Source organism: Fistularia commersonii, unplaced genomic scaffold, assembly GCF_037954325.1.
Source record: "Fistularia commersonii isolate RoL2024-O1a breed Wild unplaced genomic scaffold, RoL_Fcom_v1.0 HiC_scaffold_50, whole genome shotgun sequence".
NCBI classification, from domain to species: domain Eukaryota; kingdom Metazoa; phylum Chordata; class Actinopteri; order Syngnathiformes; family Fistulariidae; genus Fistularia; species Fistularia commersonii.
The window spans coordinates 702,501-722,181 of NW_028234008.1; positions in this window are offsets into that span (position 1 = coordinate 702,501).

A 19,681-nucleotide genomic window follows, 5' to 3' on the forward strand; every position below is an offset into this window, starting at 1 on the left:
AAGCTTGGGAGCTATTAGCACAGCTATGATGACTTAAGGTGTGTTTGTGTGTGTGTGTTTGTGTGTTTGTGTGTTCTTGTGTGTGTGTGTGTGTGTGTGTGTGTGTGTGTTTGTGTGTGGGGGGGGGGGGGGGCGCGGACAGGGGGTAGCTGGGCCTGGAGCGGATGAGCTGTGAAGCGGATGGAGGGCAGAAGCACGTCCCATAATTCTCCTGAGTCCAGCGGATCGGGAGTACCAGGGCCTATAGCGGAGGAGCGGTGGAGCGGAGAAGAGGACCATTGGGCACACACATGTGAATGAGTGGATGAGCTAATGTTTGTTTGGTTGTGGATGCGTTTCGGCTAATGCTATTAGCACAGCTATGCTGACTTAATGTGTGTATGTGTGTCAGTGTGTGTGTGTGTGTGTGAGTGTCTTTGTGTATGTGTGTGATAGTTTGTTTTGGTGGGGGGGGGGGGGGGTCGCGGACACGGAGTACCAGGGCGCACACATGTGAATGAGTGGATGAGCTAATGTTTGTTTGGTTGTGGATGCGTTTCGGCTAAAGCTATTAGCACAGCTATGAAGACTTAAGGTGTGTGTATGTGTGTATGTGTGTGTCTGTGTGTGTGTGAGTGTCTGTGTCTGTATGTGTGTGTGAGAGGCTCTTTTGGTGGGGGGGGGGGGGGGGGTCGCGGACAGGGAGTACCATTGGGCACACACATGTGAATGAGTGGATGAGCGAATGTTTGTTTGGTTGTGGATGCGTTTCGGCTAATGGTATTAGCACAGCTCTGATGAGTTAAGATGTGTGTGTATGTGTGTTTGTGTGTTTGTGTGTTTTTGTGTGTGTGTGAGTGATTTTGTGTGAGAGTTTGTTTAGGTAGGGGGGGGGGGGGGGGAGTACCAGGGCCCATAGCCGAGGAGCGGTGGAGCTGAGAAGCGGAGGAGCAGAGGAGCGGAGGTAATGTTTCTTCTCTCAGAGGCGGAGCAGCTTGGGGGCAGCAGAACCCCTTAGACGGGCTAATGTGAGCATTCTTCGGACATAGATCCCCCGAACGTATGATTGGAGCTCCCGGACCACTGGGCACACACATGTGAATGAGTGGATGAGCTAATGTTTGTTTGGTTGTGGATGCGTTTCGGCTAATGCTATTAGCACAGCTATGATGAGTTAAGGTGTGTGTGTGTGTGTGTGAGTGTGTGTGTTTGTTTGTTTTTGTGTCTTTGTGAGTGTGTTCGTGTGTGTATGTGTGAGAGTTTGTTTAAGTGGGGGGGGGGATACCAGGGCCCATCACGGAGGAGCGGTGGAGCGGAGAAGCGGAGGAATGGAGGAGGTTAGGTAATTTTTCTCTTCTCAAAGGCAGAGGATGGGAAGTTTGGGTGCAGTAGGACGCCTTAGACCGGCCACTGTGAGCCTTCTCCAGATATAGATCCCCGGATGTATGATTGGAGCTCCCGGACCATTGGGCACACACATGTGAATGAGTGGATGAGCTAATGTTTGTTTGGTAGTGGATGCATTTCGGCTAATGCTATTAGCACAGCTATGATGAGTTAAGGTGTGTGTGTGTGTGTGTGTGAGTGTGTGTGTATGTGTGTGTGTGTGTGTGTTTAGGTGGGGGGGGGTACCAGGGCCAATAGCGGAGGAGCGGTGGAGCTGAGAAGCGGACCATTGGGCACACACATGTGAATGACTGGATGAGCTAATGTTTGTTTGGTTGTGGATGCATTTCGGCTAATGCTATTAGCACAGCTATGATGACTTAATGTGTGTATGTGTGTGTCTGTGTGTGTGTGAGTGTCTTTGTATGTGTGTGTGTGTGTGTGTGTGTGTGAAAGGCTCTTTTGGTGGGGGAGGGGGGGTCGCGGACAGGGATTACCATTGGGCACACACATGTGAATGAGTGGATGAGCTAGTGTTTGTTTGGTTGTGGATGCGTTTCGGCTAATGCTATTAGCACATCTATGATGAATTAAGGTGTGTGTGTGTGTGTGTGTGTGTGTGTGTGTGTGTGTGTGTTTGTTTTTTGTGTCTGTGTGAGTGTGTTCGTGTGTGTATGTGTGAGAGTTTGTTTAGGTGGGGGGGGGGGGGTACCAGGGCCCTTCGCGGAGGAGCAGTGGAGCGGACAAGCAGAGGAATGGAGGAGTGGAGGTAATTTTTCTTTTCTCAAAGGCAGAGGATGGGAAGTTTGGGGGCAGTAGGACGCCTTAGACCGGCCACTGTGAGCCTTCTCCAGATATAGATCCCCCGGACGTATGATTGGAGCTCCCGGACCATTGGGCACACACATGTGAATGAGTGGATGAGCTAATGTTTGTTTGGTAGTGGATGCATTTCGGCTAATGCTATTAGCACAGCTATGATGAGTTAAGGTGTGTTTGTGTGTGTGTGTGTGTGTGTGTGCGCGTGTGTGTGTTTGTGTGTTTTTGTGTGTGTGTGAGTGTGTTTAGGTGGGGGGGGGGTACCAGGGCCCATAGCGGAGGAGCGGTGGAGCTGAGAAGCGGAGGAGCGGAGTAGCGGAGGTATTGTTTCTCCTCTCAGAGGCGGGGAAGCTTGGGAGCTATTAGCACAGCTATGATGACTTAAGGTGTGTGTGTGTGTGTGTGTTTGTGTGTTTGTGTGTTCTTGTGTGTGTGTGTGTGTGTGTGTGTGTGTTTGTGTGTGTGGGGGGGGGGGGGGCGCGGACAGGGGGTAGCTGGGCCTGGAGCGGATGAGCTGTGAAGCGGATGGAGGGCAGAAGCACGTCCCATAATTCTCCTGAGTCCAGCGGATCGGGAGTACCAGGGCCTATAGCGGAGGAGCGGTGGAGCGGAGAAGAGGACCATTGGGCACACACATGTGAATGAGTGGATGAGCTAATGTTTGTTTGGTTGTGGATGCGTTTCGGCTAATGCTATTAGCACAGCTATGATGACTTAATGTGTGTATGTGTGTCAGTGTGTGTGTGTGTGTGTGAGGTTCTTTGTGTATGTGTGTGATAGTTTGTTTTGGTGGGGGGGGGGGGGTCGCGGACACGGAGTACCAGGGCGCACACATGTGAATGAGTGGATGAGCTAATGTTTGTTTGGTTGTGGATGCGTTTCGGCTAAAGCTATTAGCACAGCTATGAAGACTTAAGGTGTGTGTATGTGTGTATGTGTGTGTCTGTGTGTGTGTGAGTGTCTGTGTCTGTATGTGTGTGTGAGAGGCTCTTTTGGTGGGGGGGGGGGGGGTCGCGGACAGGGAGTACCATTGGGCACACACATGTGAATGAGTGGATGAGCGAATGTTTGTTTGGTTGTGGATGCGTTTCGGCTAATGGTATTAGCACAGCTCTGATGAGTTAAGATGTGTGTGTATGTGTGTTTGTGTGTTTGTGTGTTTTTGTGTGTGTGTGAGTGATTTTGTGTGAGAGTTTGTTTAGGTAGGGGGGGGGGGGGGGGGGGGGAGTACCAGGGCCCATAGCCGAGGAGCGGTGGAGCTGAGAAGCGGAGGAGCAGAGGAGCGGAGGTAATGTTTCTTCTCTCAGAGGCGGAGCAGCTTGGGGGCAGCAGAACCCCTTAGACGGGCTAATGTGAGCATTCTTCGGACATAGATCCCCCGAACGTATGATTGGAGCTCCCGGACCACTGGGCACACACATGTGAATGAGTGGATGAGCTAATGTTTTTTTGGTTGTGGATGCGTTTCGGCTAATGCTATTAGCACAGCTATGATGAGTTAAGGTGTGTGTGTGTGTGTGTGAGTGTGTGTGTTTGTTTGTTTTTGTGTCTTTGTGAGTGTGTTCGTGTGTGTATGTGTGAGAGTTTGTTTAAGTGGGGGGGGGGGATACCAGGGCCCATCACGGAGGAGCGGTGGAGCGGAGAAGCGGAGGAATGGAGGAGGTTAGGTAATTTTTCTCTTCTCAAAGGCAGAGGATGGGAAGTTTGGGTGCAGTAGGACGCCTTAGACCGGCCACTGTGAGCCTTCTCCAGATATAGATCCCCGGATGTATGATTGGAGCTCCCGGACCATTGGGCACACACATGTGAATGAGTGGATGAGCTAATGTTTGTTTGGTAGTGGATGCATTTCGGCTAATGCTATTAGCACAGCTATGATGAGTTAAGGTGTGTGTGTGTGTGTGTGTGAGTGTGTGTGTATGTGTGTGTGTGTGTGTGTTTAGGTGGGGGGGGGTACCAGGGCCAATAGCGGAGGAGCGGTGGAGCTGAGAAGCGGAGAAGCGGAGGAGCATAGGAGTGGAGGTAATGTTTCTTCTCTCAGAGGCGGGGAAGCTTGGGGGCAGAAGAACCCCTTAGACGGCCTAATGTGAGCCTTCTCTGGAGATAGCTCCCCCAGACGTATGACCGGAGCTCCCAGACCTCTGGGCACATACATGTGAATGAGTGGATGAGCTAATGTTTGTGTGGTTGTGGATGCATTTCGGCTAATGCTTTTAGCACAGCTATGATGACTTAAGGTGTGTATGTGTGTCTGTGTGTGTGTGTGTCTTTGTGTGTGTGTGTGTGTGTTTGTGTGTTTGAAAGGCTCTTTTGGTGGGGGAGGGGGGGGTCGCGGACAGGGATTACCATTGGGAGCACACATGTGAATGAGTGGATGAGCTAATGTTTGTTTGGTTGTGGATGCGTTTCGGCTAATGCTATTAGCACATCTATGATGAATTAAGGTGTGTTTGTGTGTGTGTGTGTGTGTGTGTATTTGTGTGTGTGTGTGTGTTTGTTTTTTTTGTGTCTGTGTGAGTGTGTTCGTGTGTGTATGTGTGAGAGTTTGTTTAGGTGGGGGGGGGTACCAGGGCCCTTCGCGGAGGAGCGGTGGAGCGGAGAAGCGGAGGAATGGAGGAGTGGAGGTAATTTTTCTCTTCTTAAAGGCAGAGGCTGGAAGTTTGGGTGCAGTAGGACGCCTTAGACCGGCCACTGTGAGCCTTCTCCAGATATAGATCCCCCGGACGTATGATTGGAGCTCCCGGACCATTGGGCACACACATGTGAATGAGTGGATGAGCTAATGTTTGTTTGGTAGTGGATGCATTTCGGCTAATGCTATTAGCAAAGCTATGATGAGTTAAGGTGTGTTTGTGTGTGTGTGTGTGTGTGTGTGCGCGCGTGTGTGTGCGCGTGTGTTTAGGTGGGGGGGGGGTACCAGGGCCCATAGCGGAGGAGCGGTGGAGCTGAGAAGCGGAGGAGCGGAGTAGCGGAGGTATTGTTTCTCCTCTCAGAGGCGGGGAAGCTTGGGAGCTATTAGCACAGCTATGATGACTTAAGGTGTGTGTGTGTGTGTGTGTTTGTGTGTTTGTGTGTTCTTGTGTGTGTGTGTGTGTGTGTGTGTGTGTTTGTGTGTGCGTTTGTGTATATGTGTGTGACAGTTTGTTTCGGTGGGGGGGGGGGGGGGGGGCGCGGACAGGGGGTAGCTGGGCCTGGAGCGGATGAGCTGTGAAGCGGATGGAGCGCAGAAGCACGTCCCATAATTCTCCTGAGTCCGGCGGATCGGGAGTACCAGGGCCTATAGCGGAGGAGCGGTGGAGCGGAGAAGCGGACCATTGGGCACACACATGTGAATGAGTGGATGAGCTAATGTTTGTTTGGTTGTGGATGCGTTTCAGCTAATGCTATTAGCACAGCTATGATGAGTTAAGGTGTGTGTGTGTGTGTGTGTGTGTGTGTGTGTGTGTGCGCGTGTGTGTGTTTGTGTGTTTTTGTGTGTGTGTGAGTGTGTTTAGGTGGGGGGGGGGTACCAGGGCCCATAGCGGAGGAGCGGTGGAGCTGAGAAGCGGAGGAGCGTAGTAGCGGAGGTATTGTTTCTCCTCTCAGAGGCGGGGAAGCTTGGGAGCTATTAGCACAGCTATGATGACTTAAGGTGTGTTTGTGTGTGTGTGTTTGTGTGTTTGTGTGTTCTTGTGTGTGTGTGTGTGTGTGTGTGTGTGTGTGTTTGTGTGAGTGGGGGGGGGGGGCGCGGACAGGGGGTAGCTGGGCCTGGAGCGGATGAGCTGTGAAGCGGATGGAGGGCAGAAGCACGTCCCATAATTCTCCTGAGTCCAGCGGATCGGGAGTACCAGGGCCTATAGCGGAGGAGCGGTGGAGCGGAGAAGAGGACCATTGGGCACACACATGTGAATGAGTGGATGAGCTAATGTTTGTTTGGTTGTGGATGCGTTTCGGCTAATGCTATTAGCACAGCTATGATGACTTAATGTGTGTATGTGTGTCAGTGTGTGTGTGTGTGTGTGTGAGGTTCTTTGTGTATGTGTGTGATAGTTTGTTTTGGTGGGGAGGGGGGGGGGTCGCGGACACGGAGTACCAGGGCGCACACATGTGAATGAGTGGATGAGCTAATGTTTGTTTGGTTGTGGATGCGTTTCGGCTAAAGCTATTAGCACAGCTATGAAGACTTAAGGTGTGTGTATGTGTGTATGTGTGTGTCTGTGTGTGTGTGAGTGTCTGTGTCTGTATGTGTGTGTGAGAGGCTCTTTTGGTGGGGGGGGGGGGGGGGGTCGCGGACAGGGAGTACCATTGGGCACACACATGTGAATGAGTGGATGAGCGAATGTTTGTTTGGTTGTGGATGCGTTTCGGCTAATGGTATTAGCACAGCTCTGATGAGTTAAGATGTGTGTGTATGTGTGTTTGTGTGTTTGTGTGTTTTTGTGTGTGTGTGAGTGATTTTGTGTGAGAGTTTGTTTAGGTAGGGGGGGGGGGGGGGAGTACCAGGGCCCATAGCCGAGGAGCGGTGGAGCTGAGAAGCGGAGGAGCAGAGGAGCGGAGGTAATGTTTCTTCTCTCAGAGGCGGAGCAGCTTGGGGGCAGCAGAACCCCTTAGACGGGCTAATGTGAGCATTCTTCGGACATAGATCCCCCGAACGTATGATTGGAGCTCCCGGACCACTGGGCACACACATGTGAATGAGTGGATGAGCTAATGTTTGTTTGGTTGTGGATGCGTTTCGGCTAATGCTATTAGCACAGCTATGATGAGTTAAGGTGTGTGTGTGTGTGTGTGAGTGTGTGTGTTTGTTTGTTTTTGTGTCTTTGTGAGTGTGTTCGTGTGTGTATGTGTGAGAGTTTGTTTAAGTGGGGGGGGGGATACCAGGGCCCATCACGGAGGAGCGGTGGAGCGGAGAAGCGGAGGAATGGAGGAGGTTAGGTAATTTTTCTCTTCTCAAAGGCAGAGGATGGGAAGTTTGGGTGCAGTAGGACGCCTTAGACCGGCCACTGTGAGCCTTCTCCAGATATAGATCCCCGGATGTATGATTGGAGCTCCCGGACCATTGGGCACACACATGTGAATGAGTGGATGAGCTAATGTTTGTTTGGTAGTGGATGCATTTCGGCTAATGCTATTAGCACAGCTATGATGAGTTAAGGTGTGTGTGTGTGTGTGTGAGTGTGTGTGTATGTGTGTGTGTGTGTGTGTTTAGGTGGGGGGGGGTACCAGGGCCAATAGCGGAGGAGCGGTGGAGCTGAGAAGCGGACCATTGGGCACACACATGTGAATGACTGGATGAGCTAATGTTTGTTTGGTTGTGGATGCATTTCGGCTAATGCTATTAGCACAGCTATGATGACTTAATGTGTGTATGTGTGTGTCTGTGTGTGTGTGAGTGTCTTTGTATGTGTGTGTGTGTGTGTGTGTGTGTGAAAGGCTCTTTTGGTGGGGGAGGGGGGGTCGCGGACAGGGATTACCATTGGGCACACACATGTGAATGAGTGGATGAGCTAGTGTTTGTTTGGTTGTGGATGCGTTTCGGCTAATGCTATTAGCACATCTATGATGAATTAAGGTGTGTGTGTGTGTGTGTGTGTGTGTGTGTGTGTGTGTGTGTTTGTTTTTTGTGTCTGTGTGAGTGTGTTCGTGTGTGTATGTGTGAGAGTTTGTTTAGGTGGGGGGGGGGGGTACCAGGGCCCTTCGCGGAGGAGCAGTGGAGCGGACAAGCAGAGGAATGGAGGAGTGGAGGTAATTTTTCTTTTCTCAAAGGCAGAGGATGGGAAGTTTGGGGGCAGTAGGACGCCTTAGACCGGCCACTGTGAGCCTTCTCCAGATATAGATCCCCCGGACGTATGATTGGAGCTCCCGGACCATTGGGCACACACATGTGAATGAGTGGATGAGCTAATGTTTGTTTGGTAGTGGATGCATTTCGGCTAATGCTATTAGCACAGCTATGATGAGTTAAGGTGTGTTTGTGTGTGTGTGTGTGTGTGTGTGTGCGCGTGTGTGTGTTTGTGTGTTTTTGTGTGTGTGTGAGTGTGTTTAGGTGGGGGGGGGGGTACCAGGGCCCATAGCGGAGGAGCGGTGGAGCTGAGAAGCGGAGGAGCGGAGTAGCGGAGGTATTGTTTCTCCTCTCAGAGGCGGGGAAGCTTGGGAGCTATTAGCACAGCTATGATGACTTAAGGTGTGTGTGTGTGTGTGTGTTTGTGTGTTTGTGTGTTCTTGTGTTTGTATGTGTGTGTGTGTGTGTGTGTTTGTGTGTGTGGGGGGGGGGGGGGCGCGGACAGGGGGTAGCTGGGCCTGGAGCGGATGAGCTGTGAAGCGGATGGAGGGCAGAAGCACGTCCCATAATTCTCCTGAGTCCAGCGGATCGGGAGTACCAGGGCCTATAGCGGAGGAGCGGTGGAGCGGAGAAGAGGACCATTGGGCACACACATGTGAATGAGTGGATGAGCTAATGTTTGTTTGGTTGTGGATGCGTTTCGGCTAATGCTATTAGCACAGCTATGATGACTTAATGTGTGTATGTGTGTCAGTGTGTGTGTGTGTGTGTGAGGTTCTTTGTGTATGTGTGTGATAGTTTGTTTTGGTGGGGGGGGGGGGGTCGCGGACACGGAGTACCAGGGCGCACACATGTGAATGAGTGGATGAGCTAATGTTTGTTTGGTTGTGGATGCGTTTCGGCTAAAGCTATTAGCACAGCTATGAAGACTTAAGGTGTGTGTATGTGTGTATGTGTGTGTCTGTGTGTGTGTGAGTGTCTGTGTCTGTATGTGTGTGTGAGAGGCTCTTTTGGTGGGGGGGGGGGGGGGTCGCGGACAGGGAGTACCATTGGGCACACACATGTGAATGAGTGGATGAGCGAATGTTTGTTTGGTTGTGGATGCGTTTCGGCTAATGGTATTAGCACAGCTCTGATGAGTTAAGATGTGTGTGTATGTGTGTTTGTGTGTTTGTGTGTTTTTGTGTGTGTGTGAGTGATTTTGTGTGAGAGTTTGTTTAGGTAGGGGGGGGGGGGGGGGGGGAGTACCAGGGCCCATAGCCGAGGAGCGGTGGAGCTGAGAAGCGGAGGAGCAGAGGAGCGGAGGTAATGTTTCTTCTCTCAGAGGCGGAGCAGCTTGGGGGCAGCAGAACCCCTTAGACGGGCTAATGTGAGCATTCTTCGGACATAGATCCCCCGAACGTATGATTGGAGCTCCCGGACCACTGGGCACACACATGTGAATGAGTGGATGAGCTAATGTTTTTTTGGTTGTGGATGCGTTTCGGCTAATGCTATTAGCACAGCTATGATGAGTTAAGGTTAAGGTGTGTGTGTGTGTGTGTGAGTGTGTGTGTTTGTTTGTTTTTGTGTCTTTGTGAGTGTGTTCGTGTGTGTATGTGTGAGAGTTTGTTTAAGTGGGGGGGGGGGATACCAGGGCCCATCACGGAGGAGCGGTGGAGCGGAGAAGCGGAGGAATGGAGGAGGTTAGGTAATTTTTCTCTTCTCAAAGGCAGAGGATGGGAAGTTTGGGTGCAGTAGGACGCCTTAGACCGGCCACTGTGAGCCTTCTCCAGATATAGATCCCCGGATGTATGATTGGAGCTCCCGGACCATTGGGCACACACATGTGAATGAGTGGATGAGCTAATGTTTGTTTGGTAGTGGATGCATTTCGGCTAATGCTATTAGCACAGCTATGATGAGTTAAGGTGTGTGTGTGTGTGTGTGAGTGTGTGTGTATGTGTGTGTGTGTGTGTGTTTAGGTGGGGGGGGGTACCAGGGCCAATAGCGGAGGAGCGGTGGAGCTGAGAAGCGGAGAAGCGGAGGAGCATAGGAGTGGAGGTAATGTTTCTTCTCTCAGAGGCGGGGAAGCTTGGGGGCAGAAGAACCCCTTAGACGGCCTAATGTGAGCCTTCTCTGGAGATAGCTCCCCCAGACGTATGACCGGAGCTCCCAGACCTCTGGGCACATACATGTGAATGAGTGGATGAGCTAATGTTTGTGTGGTTGTGGATGCATTTCGGCTAATGCTTTTAGCACAGCTATGATGACTTAAGGTGTGTATGTGTGTCTGTGTGTGTGTGTGTCTTTGTGTGTGTGTGTGTGTGTTTGTGTGTTTGAAAGGCTCTTTTGGTGGGGGAGGGGGGGGTCGCGGACAGGGATTACCATTGGGAGCACACATGTGAATGAGTGGATGAGCTAATGTTTGTTTGGTTGTGGATGCGTTTCGGCTAATGCTATTAGCACATCTATGATGAATTAAGGTGTGTTTGTGTGTGTGTGTGTGTGTGTGTATTTGTGTGTGTGTGTGTGTTTGTTTTTTTTGTGTCTGTGTGAGTGTGTTCGTGTGTGTATGTGTGAGAGTTTGTTTAGGTGGGGGGGGGTACCAGGGCCCTTCGCGGAGGAGCGGTGGAGCGGAGAAGCGGAGGAATGGAGGAGTGGAGGTAATTTTTCTCTTCTTAAAGGCAGAGGCTGGAAGTTTGGGTGCAGTAGGACGCCTTAGACCGGCCACTGTGAGCCTTCTCCAGATATAGATCCCCCGGACGTATGATTGGAGCTCCCGGACCATTGGGCACACACATGTGAATGAGTGGATGAGCTAATGTTTGTTTGGTAGTGGATGCATTTCGGCTAATGCTATTAGCAAAGCTATGATGAGTTAAGGTGTGTTGTGTGTGTGTGTGTGTGTGTGTGTGCGCGCGTGTGTGTGCGCGTGTGTTTAGGTGGGGGGGGGGGTACCAGGGCCCATAGCGGAGGAGCGGTGGAGCTGAGAAGCGGAGGAGCGGAGTAGCGGAGGTATTGTTTCTCCTCTCAGAGGCGGGGAAGCTTGGGAGCTATTAGCACAGCTATGATGACTTAAGGTGTGTGTGTGTGTGTGTGTTTGTGTGTTTGTGTGTTCTTGTGTGTGTGTGTGTGTGTGTGTGTGTTTGTGTGTGCGTTTGTGTATATGTGTGTGACAGTTTGTTTCGGTGGGGGGGGGGGGGGGGGGGCGCGGACAGGGGGTAGCTGGGCCTGGAGCGGATGAGCTGTGAAGCGGATGGAGCGCAGAAGCACGTCCCATAATTCTCCTGAGTCCGGCGGATCGGGAGTACCAGGGCCTATAGCGGAGGAGCGGTGGAGCGGAGAAGCGGACCATTGGGCACACACATGTGAATGAGTGGATGAGCTAATGTTTGTTTGGTTGTGGATGCGTTTCAGCTAATGCTATTAGCACAGCTATGATGAGTTAAGGTGTGTGTGTGTGTGTGTGTGTGTGTGTGTGTGTGCGCGTGTGTGTGTTTGTGTGTTTTTGTGTGTGTGTGAGTGTGTTTAGGTGGGGGGGGGGTACCAGGGCCCATAGCGGAGGAGCGGTGGAGCTGAGAAGCGGAGGAGCGTAGTAGCGGAGGTATTGTTTCTCCTCTCAGAGGCGGGGAAGCTTGGGAGCTATTAGCACAGCTATGATGACTTAAGGTGTGTTTGTGTGTGTGTGTTTGTGTGTTTGTGTGTTCTTGTGTGTGTGTGTGTGTGTGTGTGTGTGTTTGTGTGAGTGGGGGGGGGGGGCGCGGACAGGGGGTAGCTGGGCCTGGAGCGGATGAGCTGTGAAGCGGATGGAGGGCAGAAGCACGTCCCATAATTCTCCTGAGTCCAGCGGATCGGGAGTACCAGGGCCTATAGCGGAGGAGCGGTGGAGCGGAGAAGAGGACCATTGGGCACACACATGTGAATGAGTGGATGAGCTAATGTTTGTTTGGTTGTGGATGCGTTTCGGCTAATGCTATTAGCACAGCTATGATGACTTAATGTGTGTATGTGTGTCAGTGTGTGTGTGTGTGTGTGTGAGGTTCTTTGTGTATGTGTGTGATAGTTTGTTTTGGTGGGGAGGGGGGGGGGTCGCGGACACGGAGTACCAGGGCGCACACATGTGAATGAGTGGATGAGCTAATGTTTGTTTGGTTGTGGATGCGTTTCGGCTAAAGCTATTAGCACAGCTATGAAGACTTAAGGTGTGTGTATGTGTGTATGTGTGTGTCTGTGTGTGTGTGAGTGTCTGTGTCTGTATGTGTGTGTGAGAGGCTCTTTTGGTGGGGGGGGGGGGGGGTCGCGGACAGGGAGTACCATTGGGCACACACATGTGAATGAGTGGATGAGCGAATGTTTGTTTGGTTGTGGATGCGTTTCGGCTAATGGTATTAGCACAGCTCTGATGAGTTAAGATGTGTGTGTATGTGTGTTTGTGTGTTTGTGTGTTTTTGTGTGTGTGTGAGTGATTTTGTGTGAGAGTTTGTTTAGGTAGGGGGGGGGGGGGGGAGTACCAGGGCCCATAGCCGAGGAGCGGTGGAGCTGAGAAGCGGAGGAGCAGAGGAGCGGAGGTAATGTTTCTTCTCTCAGAGGCGGAGCAGCTTGGGGGCAGCAGAACCCCTTAGACGGGCTAATGTGAGCATTCTTCGGACATAGATCCCCCGAACGTATGATTGGAGCTCCCGGACCACTGGGCACACACATGTGAATGAGTGGATGAGCTAATGTTTGTTTGGTTGTGGATGCGTTTCGGCTAATGCTATTAGCACAGCTATGATGAGTTAAGGTGTGTGTGTGTGTGTGTGAGTGTGTGTGTTTGTTTGTTTTTGTGTCTTTGTGAGTGTGTTCGTGTGTGTATGTGTGAGAGTTTGTTTAAGTGGGGGGGGGGATACCAGGGCCCATCACGGAGGAGCGGTGGAGCGGAGAAGCGGAGGAATGGAGGAGGTTAGGTAATTTTTCTCTTCTCAAAGGCAGAGGATGGGAAGTTTGGGTGCAGTAGGACGCCTTAGACCGGCCACTGTGAGCCTTCTCCAGATATAGATCCCCGGATGTATGATTGGAGCTCCCGGACCATTGGGCACACACATGTGAATGAGTGGATGAGCTAATGTTTGTTTGGTAGTGGATGCATTTCGGCTAATGCTATTAGCACAGCTATGATGAGTTAAGGTGTGTGTGTGTGTGTGTGAGTGTGTGTGTATGTGTGTGTGTGTGTGTGTTTAGGTGGGGGGGGGTACCAGGGCCAATAGCGGAGGAGCGGTGGAGCTGAGAAGCGGAGAAGCGGAGGAGCATAGGAGTGGAGGTAATGTTTCTTCTCTCAGAGGCGGGGAAGCTTGGGGGCAGAAGAACCCCTTAGACGGCCTAATGTGAGCCTTCTCTGGAGATAGCTCCCCCAGACGTATGACCGGAGCTCCCAGACCTCTGGGCACATACATGTGAATGAGTGGATGAGCTAATGTTTGTGTGGTTGTGGATGCATTTCGGCTAATGCTTTTAGCACAGCTATGATGACTTAAGGTGTGTATGTGTGTCTGTGTGTGTGTGTGTCTTTGTGTGTGTGTGTGTGTGTTTGTGTGTTTGAAAGGCTCTTTTGGTGGGGGAGGGGGGGGTCGCGGACAGGGATTACCATTGGGAGCACACATGTGAATGAGTGGATGAGCTAATGTTTGTTTGGTTGTGGATGCGTTTCGGCTAATGCTATTAGCACATCTATGATGAATTAAGGTGTGTTTGTGTGTGTGTGTGTGTGTGTGTATTTGTGTGTGTGTGTGTGTTTGTTTTTTTTGTGTCTGTGTGAGTGTGTTCGTGTGTGTATGTGTGAGAGTTTGTTTAGGTGGGGGGGGGTACCAGGGCCCTTCGCGGAGGAGCGGTGGAGCGGAGAAGCGGAGGAATGGAGGAGTGGAGGTAATTTTTCTCTTCTTAAAGGCAGAGGATGTGAAGTTTGGGTGCAGTAGGACGCCTTAGACCGGCCACTGTGAGCCTTCTCCAGATATAGATCCCCCGGACGTATGATTGGAGCTCCCGGACCATTGGGCACACACATGTGAATGAGTGGATGAGCTAATGTTTGTTTGGTAGTGGATGCATTTCGGCTAATGCTATTAGCAAAGCTATGATGAGTTAAGGTGTGTTTGTGTGTGTGTGTGTGTGTGTGTGCGCGCGTGTGTGTGCGCGTGTGTTTAGGTGGGGGGGGGGGTACCAGGGCCCATAGCGGAGGAGCGGTGGAGCTGAGAAGCGGAGGAGCGGAGTAGCGGAGGTATTGTTTCTCCTCTCAGAGGCGGGGAAGCTTGGGAGCTATTAGCACAGCTATGATGACTTAAGGTGTGTGTGTGTGTGTGTGTTTGTGTGTTTGTGTGTTCTTGTGTGTGTGTGTGTGTGTGTGTGTGTTTGTGTGTGCGTTTGTGTATATGTGTGTGACAGTTTGTTTCGGTGGGGGGGGGGGGGGGGGGGCGCGGACAGGGGGTAGCTGGGCCTGGAGCGGATGAGCTGTGAAGCGGATGGAGGGCAGAAGCACGTCCCATAATTCTCCTGAGTCCGGCGGATCGGGAGTACCAGGGCCTATAGCGGAGGAGCGGTGGAGCGGAGAAGCGGACCATTGGGCACACACATGTGAATGAGTGGATGAGCTAATGTTTGTTTGGTTGTGGATGCGTTTCAGCTAATGCTATTAGCACAGCTATGATGAGTTAAGGTGTGTGTGTGTGTGTGTGTGTGTGTGTGTGTGTGCGCGTGTGTGTGTTTGTGTGTTTTTGTGTGTGTGTGAGTGTGTTTAGGTGGGGGGGGGGTACCAGGGCCCATAGCGGAGGAGCGGTGGAGCTGAGAAGCGGAGGAGCGTAGTAGCGGAGGTATTGTTTCTCCTCTCAGAGGCGGGGAAGCTTGGGAGCTATTAGCACAGCTATGATGACTTAAGGTGTGTTTGTGTGTGTGTGTTTGTGTGTTTGTGTGTTCTTGTGTGTGTGTGTGTGTGTGTGTGTGTGTTTGTGTGAGTGGGGGGGGGGGGCGCGGACAGGGGGTAGCTGGGCCTGGAGCGGATGAGCTGTGAAGCGGATGGAGGGCAGAAGCACGTCCCATAATTCTCCTGAGTCCAGCGGATCGGGAGTACCAGGCCTATAGCGGAGGAGCGGTGGAGCGGAGAAGAGGACCATTGGGCACACACATGTGAATGAGTGGATGAGCTAATGTTTGTTTGGTTGTGGATGCGTTTCGGCTAATGCTATTAGCACAGCTATGATGATTAATGTGTGTATGTGTGTCAGTGTGTGTGTGTGTGTGTGTGAGGTTCTTTGTGTATGTGTGTGATAGTTTGTTTTGGTGGGAGGGGGGGGGGGTCGCGGACACGGAGTACCAGGGCGCACACATGTGAATGAGTGGATGAGCTAATGTTTGTTTGGTTGTGGATGCGTTTCGGCTAAAGCTATTAGCACAGCTATGAAGACTTAAGGTGTGTGTATGTGTGTATGTGTGTGTCTGTGTGTGTGTGAGTGTCTGTGTCTGTATGTGTGTGTGAGAGGCTCTTTTGGTGGGGGGGGGGGGGGGGGGTCGCGGACAGGGAGTACATTGGGCACAATGTGAATGAGTGGATGAGCGAATGTTTGTTTGGTTGTGGATGCGTTTCGGCTAATGGTATTAGCACAGCTCTGATGAGTTTAAGATGTGTGTGTATGTGTGTTTGTGTGTTTGTGTGTTTTTGTGTGTGTGTGAGTGATTTGTGTGTGAGTTTGTTTAGGTGGGGGGGGGGGGGGGGAGTACCAGGGCCCATAGCCGAGGAGCGGTGGAGCTGAGAGCGGAGGAGCAGAGGAGCGGAGGTATGTTTCTTCTCTCAGAGGCGGAGCAGCTTGGGGGCAGCAGAACCCCTTAGACGGGCTAATGTGAGCATTCTTCGACATAGATCCCCCGAACGTATGATTGGAGCTCCGGACCACTGGGCACACACATGTGAATGAGTGGATGAGCTAATGTTTGTTTGGTTGTGGATGCGTTTCGGCTAATGCTATTAGCACAGCTATGATGAGTTAAGGTGTGTGTGTGTGTGTGTGAGTGTGTGTGTTTGTTTGTGTCTTTGTGAGTGTGTTCGTGTGTGTATGTGTGAGAGTTTGTTTAAGTGGGGGGGGGGGATACCAGGGCCCATCACGGAGGAGCGGTGGAGCGGAGAAGCGGAGGAATGGAGGAGGTTAGGTAATTTTTCTCTTCTCAAAGGCAGAGGATGGGAAGTTTGGGTGCAGTAGGACGCCTTAGACCGGCCACTGTGAGCCTTCTCCAGATATAGATCCCCGGATGTATGATTGGAGCTCCCGGACCATTGGGCACACACATGTGAATGAGTGGATGAGCTAATGTTTGTTTGGTAGTGGATGCATTTCGGCTAATGCTATTAGCACAGCTATGATGAGTTAAGGTGTGTGTGTGTGTGTGTGAGTGTGTGTGTATGTGTGTGTGTGTGTGTGTTTAGGTGGGGGGGGGTACCAGGGCCAATAGCGGAGGAGCGGTGGAGCTGAGAAGCGGAGAAGCGGAGGAGCATAGGAGTGGAGGTAATGTTTCTTCTCTCAGAGGCGGGGAAGCTTGGGGGCAGAAGAACCCCTTAGACGGCCTAATGTGAGCCTTCTCTGGAGATAGCTCCCCCAGACGTATGACCGGAGCTCCCAGACCTCTGGGCACATACATGTGAATGAGTGGATGAGCTAATGTTTGTGTGGTTGTGGATGCATTTCGGCTAATGCTTTTAGCACAGCTATGATGACTTAAGGTGTGTATGTGTGTCTGTGTGTGTGTGTGTCTTTGTGTGTGTGTGTGTGTGTGTTTGTGTGTTTGAAAGGCTCTTTTGGTGGGGGAGGGGGGGGTCGCGGACAGGGATTACCATTGGGAGCACACATGTGAATGAGTGGATGAGCTAATGTTTGTTTGGTTGTGGATGCGTTTCGGCTAATGCTATTAGCACATCTATGATGAATTAAGGTGTGTTTGTGTGTGTGTGTGTGTGTGTGTATTTGTGTGTGTGTGTGTGTTTGTTTTTTTTGTGTCTGTGTGAGTGTGTTCGTGTGTGTATGTGTGAGAGTTTGTTTAGGTGGGGGGGGGTACCAGGGCCCTTCGCGGAGGAGCGGTGGAGCGGAGAAGCGGAGGAATGGAGGAGTGGAGGTAATTTTTCTCTTCTTAAAGGCAGAGGATGTGAAGTTTGGGTGCAGTAGGACGCCTTAGACCGGCCACTGTGAGCCTTCTCCAGATATAGATCCCCCGGACGTATGATTGGAGCTCCCGGACCATTGGGCACACACATGTGAATGAGTGGATGAGCTAATGTTTGTTTGGTAGTGGATGCATTTCGGCTAATGCTATTAGCAAAGCTATGATGAGTTAAGGTGTGTTTGTGTGTGTGTGTGTGTGTGTGTGCGCGCGTGTGTGTGCGCGTGTGTTTTTGTGTGTGTGTGAGTGTGTTTAGGTGGGGGGGGGGGGGTACCAGGGCCCATAGCGGAGGAGCGGTGGAGCTGAGAAGCGGAGGAGCGGAGTAGCGGAGGTATTGTTTCTCCTCTCAGAGGCGGGGAAGCTTGGGAGCTATTAGCACAGCTATGATGACTTAAGGTGTGTGTGTGTGTGTGTGTTTGTGTGTTTGTGTGTTCTTGTGTGTGTGTGTGTGTGTGTGTGTGTTTGTGTGTGCGTTTGTGTATATGTGTGTGACAGTTTGTTTAGGTGGGGGGGGGGGGGGCGCGGACAGGGGGTAGCTGGGCCTGGAGCGGATGAGCTGTGAAGCAGATGGAGCGCAGAAGCACGTCCCATAATTCTCCTGAGTCCGGCGGATCGGGAGTACCAGGGCCTATAGCGGAGGAGCGGTGGAGCGGAGAAGCGGACCATTGGGCACACACATGTGAATGAGTTGATGAGCTAATGTTTGTTTGGTTGTGGATGCGTTTCGGCTAATGCTATTAACACAACTATGATGACTTAATGTGTGTATGTGTGTCAGTGTGTGTGTGTGTGTGTGAGTGTCTTTGTGTATGTGTGTGATAGTTTGTTTTGGTGGGGGGGGGGGGGGGGGGGGGGGGCGGTCGCGGACACGGACTACCAGGGCGCACACATGTGAATGAGTAGATGAGCTAATGTTTGTTTGGTTGTGGATGCGTTTCGGCTAATGCTATTAGCACAGCTATGCTGACTTAATGTTTGTATGTGTGTCAGTGTGTGTGTGTGTGTGAGTGTCTTTATGTATGTGTGTGACAATTTGTTTTGGTGGGGGGGGCGGACACGGAGTACCAGGGCGCACACATGTGAATGAGTGGATGAGCTAATGTTTGTTTGGTTGTGGATGCGTTTCGGCTAAAGCTATTAGCACAGCTATGAAGACTTAAGGTGTGTGTATGTGTGTATGTGTGTGTCTGTGTGTGTGTGAGTGTCTTTGTGTGTGTGTGTGTGTGTGAGAGGCTCTTTTGGTGGGGGGGGGGGGTCGCGGACAGGGAGTACCATTGGGCACACACATGTGAATGAGTGGATGAGCGAATGTTTGTTTTGTTGTGGATGCGTTTCGGCTAATGCTATTAGCACAGCTATGATGAGTTAAGGTGTGTGTGTATGTGTGTTTGTGTGTTTGTGTGTTTTTGTGTGTGTGTGAGTGATTTTGTGTGAGAGTTTGTTTAGGTGGGGGGGGGGGGGAGTACCAGGGCCCATAGCGGAGGAGCGGTGGAGCTGAGAAGCGGAGGAGCAGAGGAGCGAAGGTAATGTTTCTTCTCTCAGAGGCGGAGCAGCTTGGGGGCAGCAGAACCCCTTAGACGGGCTAATGTGAGCATTCTCCGGACATAGATCCCCCGAACGTATGATTGTAGCTCCCGGACCACTGGGCACACACATGTGAATGAGTGGATGAGCTAATGTTTGTTTGGTTGTGGATGTGTTTCGGCTAATGCTATTAGCACAGCTATGATGAGTTAAGGTGTGTGTGTGTGTGTGTGTGTGTGTGTGTGTGTTTGCTTGTTTTTGTGTCTTTGTGAGTGTGTTCGTGTGTGTATGTGTGAGAGTTTGTTTAGGTGGGGCGGGGGGTACCAGGGCCCATCGCGGAGGAGCGGTGGAGCGGAGAAGCGGAGGAATGGAGGAGCGGAGGTAATGTTTCTCTTCTCAAAGGCATTTTGGGTGCAGTAGGACGCCTTAGACCGGCCACTGTGAGCCTTCTCCAGATATAGATCCCCCGGATGTATGATTGGAGCTCCCGGACCATTGGGCACACACATGTGAATGAGTGGATGAGCTAATGTTTGTTTGGTAGTGAATGCGTTTCGGCTAATGCTATTAGCACAGCTATGATGAGTTAAGGTGTGTTTGTGTGTGTGTGTGTGTGTGTGTTTGTGTGTGTGTGTGTGTGTGTGTGTGTGTGTGTGCGCGTGTGTGTGTTTATGTGTTTTTGTGTGTGTGTAAGTGTGTTTAGGTGGGGGGGGGGGTACCAGGGCCAATAGCGGAGGAGCGGTGGAGCTGAGAAGCGGAGGAGCAGAGGAGCGGAGGTAATGTTTCTTCTCTCAGAGGTGGGGAAGCTTGGGGGCAGAAGAACCCCTTAGACGGCCTAATGTGAGTCTTCTCTGGAGATAGCTCCCCCAGACGTATGACCGGAGCTCCCAGACCTCTGGGCACATACATGTGAATGAGTGGATGAGCTAATGTTTGTTTGGTTGTGGATGCGTTTCGGCTAATGCTATTAGCACAGCTATGCTGACTAAATGTGTGTATGTGTGTCAGTGTGTGTGTGTGTGTGAGTGTTTTTGTGTATGTGTGTGATAGTTTGTT